Below are 9,697 nucleotides of genomic sequence, written 5' to 3'. Positions count from 1 at the left end.
TTTTTATATTTTTCTCTGTCAACCTCATCCCTCTCCCCCTAGTCTGATGTCCAAGTCTCGGGACACAGAGATACTTCCTCCTCAAGTCAAAATAAAGCTTCACTTCCTCTACCATAAGTTGGCGTTGAAGAGAAAAAATCTGTTCCTGAGTTGAGCAACTGAGAATTTCCATTTGACTAATGTTGTTTGTTTACCTCTTCTTTGAAGATCACACCAATGAGCATTTGCCTGAACTCTGCTTTAGTTCTGTAACAATTTATTTCTGTTCAGATGAGGAGGCCAAAGACTCAACCAGATTCGTGGAGAGTCTCAATTTCCTTGCATTAGTTTTGTTTGTTTGTTTTTTTTATTTGACTACAATGGTTCTTAACAGCGGCACGCAAGATCTTCAGTTTTTCGTTGTGGCATGCAGGATGTTTAGTTGAAGAACTCCTGATTTTTTTTTTTCAGTTGTGGCCTGTGGGATCTAGTTCCCTGACCAGGGATCAAACCTGGGCCCCCTGCATTGCGAGTGTAGAGTCTTAGCCACTGGACCACCAGGGAGTTCCCATCATGCATTAGTTTTACCCTAAACCCAGCTCTATCTTTTTTGTCTGCCTTTCAGATTTTTAAAAGAAGAAAGGAAAAGGCAAAGTTGAGTCTTAGTATTCTTTCTTATTCATGCCTAGGACTGAATTAGATGAAAAGGTTATATTAAATCAATAGGTTAAAACTTGTGGTGGGGGGGGGTTGGATAAGGTATGGATTTCATTTTCCTTAGCATCCTTATCTCTGCATTTTTAGATAATCTGAACTATAATACAAAGAATGAGCATAATAAAACTTCAAATCCAAGGGATTTTGAGCTCCCCAAATGTATCTTTCTCCCCCAGCCTGACTGATTTAGAACGGTGGCTCTGGAAGGCAAAGTGAAAGTATTAGTCGCTCAGTTGTGTCTGACTCTTTGCAACCCCATGGACTGTAGCCCAACAGGCTCCTCTGTCCATGGAACTTTCTAGGCAAGAATACTAGAGTGAAAGTAGATTGCCATTTCCTTCTCCAGGGGATCTTTCTGACCTAGGGATCAAACTTGTGTCTCCTGCATTGCAGGCAGGTCCCCCAGGAAAGCAAAGGTCCCAAACAATTTATTTTATTTTTAGTTTTTTTTTTTTGGCTGTGTTGCACAGCATATGGGATCTTAGTTTCCAAACCAGGGGTTGAATCCGTGCCCCCTACATTGAAAGTGTGGAGTCGTAACTATTGGACCACCAGGGAAATCTGCAAGCAATATTGCTCTACACCCAGATTTCTAATCAAAATTTTAATTTCTGTCACCAAGAAGTTATTAGAAGTTCATAGAAGTCCTTCGTGAGAGCTGTCTTGTCAGCTCTTAGATCCTGGCTCAAAGGTCCTAGAGCCTAGAAAAATTAAGTCTGCATCATCTTTATGAGCTCTAATCCCACCAAACTATGTAATTTGGGTAGATTTCTGAAGGAAGAGTGACTATCCACTCTGAAGCCATGTAGAAGTTTCTAGTGCCTCAGAGAAGTTCTAAACTTAAAAAAACTGACATTCTCTTTGGAATTCTTCTTAGTTTTATTTCCCCCCTTGATTCTATTTTTATCATGTCATTATACTGACTCATGTTTACAAAGGCAGCCAGGGACATATGAAGCCTATGGAGAAGAAACTAAAACTTCAGTCCAAATAACATTATTTCACAAAGCAACAGGGAAGTGAAAATAGTGCCGTTGAACCCTTTTGTCTCCAGATTTCCTCCCTTAGTGGAAAGTCTTCTGGGGTGGAAATTTTCCATCTCTGTCTCCTACTGGCCACATCAAGCCTTCCTTTGGTTCCTGTACCCATAGAGTAAAATTCAAGCAATGTGTGTATTAGATTATAGATTCAAGGGTTAGCTTTGTTTAAGCAATTTATAGGTACCAGTCACAACAAATATTATTCTTTGTAACTCTTTCCCTTGCTGTTTAATTCCTAAGGATGAGGTGTTAAAGGCTAATGAAAAACAACTCAAGATAAACATTAAACCTACAAGTCACTCCCCATTCATGTTTCAGTTCAGTCGCTCACTTGTGTCCAACTCTTTGCGACCTCATGAATTGAAGCACGCCAGGCCTCCCTGTCCATTACCAACTCCCGGAGTTCACTCAAACTCATGTCCATCGAGTCAGTGATGCCATCCAGCCATCTCATCCTCGGTCGTCCCCTTCTCCTCCTGCCCTCAATCCCTCCCAGCATCAGGGTCTTTTCCAATGAGTCAACTCTTCGCATGAGGTGGCCAAAGTGTTGGAGTTGAAATTCCATTCATGTTTAGTAGAAATCAATTCATTGTCTTTAAAGTTTAGAAAAGAAAGCAATCCCTTCTATCAACTTTTTTTAAGGAATTCCTATAATGCGTATGATGACACAAACTTTCTTTTGGGGGCTCTTTATCAGAAATTCACATCAAATAATGAGGTTAGATAGGACTCTAATCCAGTGGATTTACTTAATTGCCCAGATATCATGTCAAGTCAATCTATGAATCTTGGCTTTACTTTAACATCTTTTATGGCAGTGCTTCTCAAGCTTTGGCATGTACAGAAATCACCTGGGAATCTTGTTAAAGTCCACTTTCAGTAGGTTTAGGGTGGGGATTGACAATCTATATTTCTAGCAATATACCAGTGGATGCCAATGCTGCTCGTGCACATAGGACCACACTTTGAGCAGCCAGGTTTTAAGGTACCTGTATTCTACATCTTAACATGGGTTCAAACATTACTTCTAGGATGATCATTTCTTCTCTGCTGTACTTTTTTAAAAATTATGAAAGTATCATAACACATTTACAGGAGTCTTAGAAAATACAGAACAGAGCTACATACAGTTCCACTATATATTGCAATGATTTTTTAAGTAGATAAATTAAGATTTTTAGTTGGAGTTTCAGTATCAAACTCTCAAAAATAATAGAATGAATATATAGAAAAGTAGAAGGATATAGTAGACCTGAAAAACACCATGAACCAATTAAACATAATTAAAATTTATACAACAATAGATACAAATTCTGTTAAAGTTCCCATAGACTATAAACTGGGAGACACTGGAATGTACCCTAGGGACGTAAAACAAGGTACAAAAATGTCATGGTCTAAAGGTATTGAAATCATGCAGAGTCTGTTTTCTTATCACTGTGGGATTATGTTAGAAATCAATATCAAAAGATACTCAAAAATTACCCACATACTTTCAAGTGCAATATGACATTTACCAAGAGAGATCTTTGACTTAGAACAGGAGACTTTTTTTAATAGGAAAAGTTTTAATGTGCAGCATGCCTACTATGTGTTTTATACTGACCACTTTGTGTTTCAAAATTTAACTTAGGTCATTTAATCCTCAAAATAACCCCACAGATTAAGTAGAATTTTTTTTTTGCAATAAAGAAAGTTTTGCTTTCAGAGAAGTTAACTGTTGGATCCAGGTTTTTCTGCCTCCAAAGGCAGAGCACGATTCTTTACGTGTTATGTACTGAGTCTTATACAGAACACTTCAAGAGAGAAATGAGAAACAATTTCTAGCCTTTAGAAGTCAACATTACAACGGTAGAATTCGGACATATACATACAAAGATAAATTCAGTTCAGTTCAGTTCAGTTCATTCACTCAGTCGTGTCCGACTGTGTGCGACCCCATGAATCACAGCACGCCAGGCCCCCCTTTCCGTCACCAATTCCCAGAGTTCACCCAAACCCATGTTCATCGAGTCGGTGATGCCATCCAACCATCTCATCCTCTGTCATCCCCTTCTCCTCCTGCCCTCAATCTTTCCCAGAATCAGGGTCTTTTCGAATGAGTCAACTCTTCACATCAGGTGGCCAAAGTATTGGAGTTTCAGCTTCAAAGAACTGTTAAATATTGTACTAGTATCAGAGAAGTTAAGACTATTGAGTTAAATAGTACTAAAATTGGAAAGGAACAAATGAAACCACATATTTCTGTAAAATTACTTTAACTCTCATCAATCTCTGTTAAACTACAGAAATATTTTCAATAGAATTTAAATACTAGCACTGGCATGCTTAACAGATATAAAGCATATTTCAAGAGTTTAGAAAAGGAAGCTCTTGGTCATGGAGAGGTGGGGTTAAGGATACTGTCAAAGAAGAGAGAGAGATCTTGTATACAGAATGAAGGTAAGGAGCACTGTTCATAGGGTATGAACAAAGGTGGACGAAATGGTTTGTTGTGGAGATCGAATGGACCTATTTGACTAGAACAGAGAATTCTTAATATAGAGACTGTATCAGTTACAATTGCTGCATAAAAAACTATACTGAAACTTTGTGGTTTAAAAGAACAACCATTTACTTAGTTCACGGTTCTGTAGAAGGTTTCTACTGGTCCAGGCCAGGCTGAACTGATCTCATCCGGGATTGCTCATGTGTCTGTGGTCAGTTGGAGAATCAGATGGGGGCTAACTGGCCCCAAGTGGCTTTGCTAACATATCCAAGGGTTGGTAGGGGCAATGAAGGCGAATGGGTCCTTGTCAGTCATCATCAACAGGTGGACAAGTGACAAGAACATGAAAGTGGCAGGCCCCCGTGAACCAATGTTTCTCAAGACTTCGCTGTGTAACAGTTGCTAACATTTATTGTTGTTGTTCAGTTGCTCAGTTGTGTCCGACTCTTTGCAACCCCATGGACCTTAGCACGCCAGGCTTCCCTGTCTTTCACCATCTCCCAGAGCTTGCTCAAACTCATGTCCATTGACTCAGTGATGCCATCCAACCATCTCATCCTCTGTCGTCCCCTTCTCCTCCTGCCTTCAATCTTTCCCAGCATCAGGGGCTTTTCTAATGAATCTAATGATTTGCTAACCTCCCATTGATCAAAATACCTCCCATTAATCAAAGTAAATCATATGGCCAACTCATATTCAAATAATTCTACCTCTTGATGGAAGAAGAGAATTGTGGACTTTCTAATACTTCCACCTGTAGATAACAGTGAAAAGGAAGATGGACCTATTCTGAGTGTTGGGATTAAAGAGGAGAGAAGGGCCTCCACGGCCACTGTGAAGTCTCTACTTATATGATTATCTAATTCAATACTTAAGCTTCTTGGGCTTCCCTAGTGGCTCAGTGGTAAAGAATCCGCCTACCAGTGCAGGAGACATGGGTTCGATCCCTGATCCAGGAAGATCCCACATGCCATGGAGCAACTAAGCCCATGCGCCACAACTGCTGAGCCCATGCACCCTAGAGCCTATGCTCTGCGGCAAGAGAAACCCCCACAATGAGAAGCCTGTGCACTGCAACGGGAGAATAGCTCCTGCTCTCCCCAACTAGAGAAATGAAGACACAATGAAGCAATGAAGACACAGCAGCAATGAAGACACAGCACAGCCAAAAATAAATAAATAAATAAAAGGGTTTTTCAAAAAATACTTAACCTCATTTTAAAAAGTGTCTGTAAACCATCTGCTCATGGTTTAAAAAATATAACAGTAAAGAGCTATAAAGGGAAAAGTTTCCTCCCCTTACCCCCTCACCTCCACTCCCCAGAGGACAGGTTTTCACCTCGATGGTAATCTTTTCTGAACGAGCTAAGTTTTTCTTAAAGGATTTTACAAGTTTTCAGCGTGAACCTTGTTGAAAACAAGTTACATAAAAGAAATGTTCTGTATAGAATTGTTAATACCTTTGTACCTTTTTAACATTGAGCTCTAGACAAAGGACCCCTATTTTTATCAAGCATTTGTTATGAGCCAGGCCTTATGCATTTAGTACATAAAAAACAAGCCTCTATCTGTGCCTCCACGCACTGGTAGTAGAGTGATTTCTCCATTTCTTTGACCAGGAAAAGGAATGACTGTGGTGCTGCAGACAGGAAATTACTATTGAATGTTGGCAGTACTTTTCTTCCTGTTTTACCCAAAGATAAAACGTAGGAATTTGAGGGTGTATTCTCAGGCAAGTTTCACTTCTCCACTATGATTCCCATAAACCATTTTCTGATCAGCACTCCAGGGTAACCCAGTTGACCCCCTCCTTGAATCTTTTTGCCTTCTTACAATTCAGGAGGAAATGAAACTATAGTATTTACAAAGCTTTTATCCTAGGTCCAAGACAATCAAATCAAGAAAGACTGGTTCTTGCCAGTCCTCTGACTTAGGTCCTTCTGAACAAGTGGGCTGAGGAGTCAGTTGCTTAATGCAAAGTTCACTTTCCTAACCCTGGTATACAAAGTACTTGCCACCAAACTGTGAAACTTGAGTATCCTGGAAAAAAGTCCCTCCCTATAAGAATAATACCTTGTCAAATCATTCACTATATTGTTTTTATTCCTTTAAAATTTAAAGTCATTTCTGCATTCAGAATCTCATTTGAATAGGTAATTTCCCAGGGGAAGTTTTAAAGTGTATACTGCAAACTTTGTGGGTTGGGTTTGTTGAGTAATGCCTTTGTTAGCAACTAACACTTTAGCTAGCCTCCATGAGGAGGTTAGGAAGGAAATGGTGCAATGTTTCCCAAAGTCATCTTATTCTAAGAATTGTTGGAGTGACTTCCCTGGTAGTCCAGTGGCTAAGCTTCCATGCCCCCAATTCAGGGGACCCAGGTTCCTTCCCTGGTCAGGGAACTAGATCCCATATGCTGCAATTAAGAGTTTGCATGTTCGCCAGTCTATGTCTGATGCAGGATACAGCATGCCTGGAGCTGGTGCATGGGGATGACCCAGAGAGATGTTATGGGGAGGGAGGTGGGAGGGGGGTTCATGTTTGGGAACGCATGTAAGAATTAAAGATTTTAAAATTTAAAAAATAAAAATAAAAAATAAAACATTTTAAATCTTAAAAAAAAAAGAGTTTGCATGTTACAACTAATGCCTAGTGTAGCCAAATAAATAAATTTGAAAAAAAAATCATCAGAAATGTTTATTACACAGACAGATGTTCCAGCCCGTTTCCCCAGAGATTTGGTTCGTAGACCTAGGGAAGGACCTAGGACATTTAACAACCATCTCAGATAATACTTAGGATTGGGAAAATTTAGAAAACAGTACAGTAGGACAATAATTGTCAGCCCTGGATGTACATTAGTGTCAACAACAAGTTTAAATATATATATCTATATACACACATATCAATGTCCAGGCTCCCAACTCAAATTCTGATTTAAGTTACTGGGGTGGAGTCAGGCATTGATATTTTTTAAGAGTGCCTCAGGTGATTCTAGTGTTCAGCTATTCTGGTGTGCAGAAATCATGGTCTATAGCAGTAGTTCTCAATTTTTTAGTGACAGGATCCCTTTATACACTTAAAAAGTGTGAAGGATGCCAGAGAGTTTTTGTTATTAGATGGGTTATACTAATATTTCCTGGAGGAGGCAGTGGTAACCCACTCCAGTACTCTTGCCTGGAGAATCCCCTGGACAGAGGAGTCTGGCAGGCTCTAGTCCATGAGGTCGCACAGAGTCGGACACGACTGAAGCGACTTAGCATGCACACACTGATATTTTACACAATAGAAATTATTACTAAAAATAAATTTAATACTTATTAACTCATTTAAGAATGACAGTAATAGACCCATGAATGACATAGTTTTGAAGAAAAATTTTTTTCCAAAAATACTAATGAGAAGACTAAAGTTATTTTCTACCTTTACGAATCTCTTTAATGTTGCCTTATAGAAGACAACTAGATTCTGCAATTTAATCAGTTAGGATAAGTCTTTTTGGTTAAAGAGTTCAACTTGATTTATATGAAGAAAATTCAGCCTTTCAGAAATAGGCAGTTGAAAGAGGAAAGAGTATTTTAATAGACTTATCAGATAATTATGGATATCCTTTGACATGACAGCAAAACTCAACAACTAATAATTTCTTAAAGGTTGTAATGTGGAATCTAGAACCTATTAGTGAACTTATCATATTCTGTTATATTAAAATCCATTGGGCTATCTTATACATTGGATTTTTTTTTCATTTTTATTGAAGTATAATCAACATACCATATTATATTGGTTTCAAGTGTATAACATAATGATTTGACATTTGTATATATTGCAAAAGAACCACTGCAATAAGTCTGTTTACCATCTGTCACCATAGTTAACACAGTATTATGACTATATTCCCCATGTTGTACTTTATATCATGACTTATCTATTTTATAACTGGAAGTTTGCATTTCTTTTTTCTAATTGAAGTATAGTTGATTTACAATGTTGTCTTAGTTTCAGGTGTACAGCAAAGTGATTCAGTTATATATATATTTTCAAATTATTTTCCATGACAGATTATTACAAGATACTGAATACAGTTCCCTTTGCTATACAGTAAATCATTGCTGCTTATCTGTTTTTTGTAGAGTATTTTGTGTTTGTTAATCCTGTACTCCTGATTTATCCCCCTGCTTCCCTTTGTTAACCATAAGTTTATTTTCTATGTCTGTGAGTCTTTTTCTGTTTTGTATATAGATTCATTTGTATTATTTTTTAGATTCCACATATCTTATAATATTTGCCTTTGTCTGACTTACTTCACCTAGTATGATATTCTCTAGGTCCAACCATGTTATTGCAGATGGCAACATTTCATTTCTTTTTTTATATGTGCATAACATAGTGCTGCTGTGAATGTTGAGGTGCATGTATCTTTTCAAATTAGAGTTTTTGTTTTTTCCAGATATATGCTCAGGAGTTGAATGGCTGAATCATATGGTAGCTCTATTTTTAGTGTTTTAAGGAACCTCCATAGCATCTGTACCAACTTACATTCCCACCAGCAGTGCAAGAGGAGTCTCTTTTCTCCACACCCTCTCTAGAAATTTTATTTGTATATTTTTTGATGATAGCCATTCTGACCAGTGTGAGGTAATACCTCATTATAGTTTTGGTTTGCATTTCTGTAGTAATTAAGGATGGCAACCCACTCCAGTATTCTTGCCTGGAGAATCCCAGGGACAGAGGAGCCTAGTGGGCTGCCGTCTATGGGGTCGCACAGAGTTGGACACGACGGAAGCGACTTAGCAGCAGCAGCAGTAATTAAGGATATTGAGCATCTTTTCATTTGCCTGCTGGACATTTATATGTCTTCTTTGGAGAAATGTCCATTTAAAGTTTCTGCCCATTTTTAACTAGGGCTTTTTTATATTGAGTTATACAAGCTGTTTTTATATTTTGAATATTAACCTCTTGTCAGTCACATACTTTGCAAAGATTTTCTCCTATTCTATAAGTTGTCTTTTCATTTTGTTGATGGTTTCCTTTGCTGTGCAGAATCTTTTATGTTTGATTAGGTCCCACTTGTTTATTTTTGCTTTTATTTCTTTTGCTTTGGTAGACTGATGTAAATAAGAAAATATTAATGTGAGAGAATGGTTCACCAGTGTTTTATTCTAGGAGTTTTATGGTGTCATGTCTTATATTTAATTAAGTCTTTAAGCCATTTTCAATTTGTTTTTGTATATGGTGTATGGGAATATTCTCATTTCATTGATTTTCATGTAGCTGTCCAGCTTTTCCAACACCACTTGCTGAAGAGACTGTCTTTTCTCTGTAGTATATACTTGCCTCCTTTGTCCAGGATTAATTGACCTAGCTGTGTGGGTTTATTTCTGGACTCTATTCTGTTCCACTGATATATATATATCATTATTATTCTAACACCACACTCTTTTGATTACTGTAGCTTTGTTGTATTGTTTGAAGT

The 9,697-nt window shown here is 38.0% G+C and overlaps 1 non-coding gene across 1 annotated transcript; it reads right to left on the bottom strand.

Moving 5' to 3' along the window:
- Nucleotides 1-470: 470 nt before the first annotated feature.
- Nucleotides 471-543, bottom strand: TRNAA-CGC. Its single transcript has one exon. It is a non-coding gene; the product is annotated as a tRNA-Ala (tRNA).
- Nucleotides 544-9,697: the final 9,154 nt, after the last annotated feature.

The sequence above is a fragment of the Capra hircus genome (assembly GCF_001704415.2).
Source record: "Capra hircus breed San Clemente chromosome X unlocalized genomic scaffold, ASM170441v1, whole genome shotgun sequence".
Taxonomy (NCBI): domain Eukaryota; kingdom Metazoa; phylum Chordata; class Mammalia; order Artiodactyla; family Bovidae; genus Capra; species Capra hircus.
Note: the sequence above shows the minus strand (reverse complement) of the source record. Positions and strands in the feature narration are given on the sequence as shown.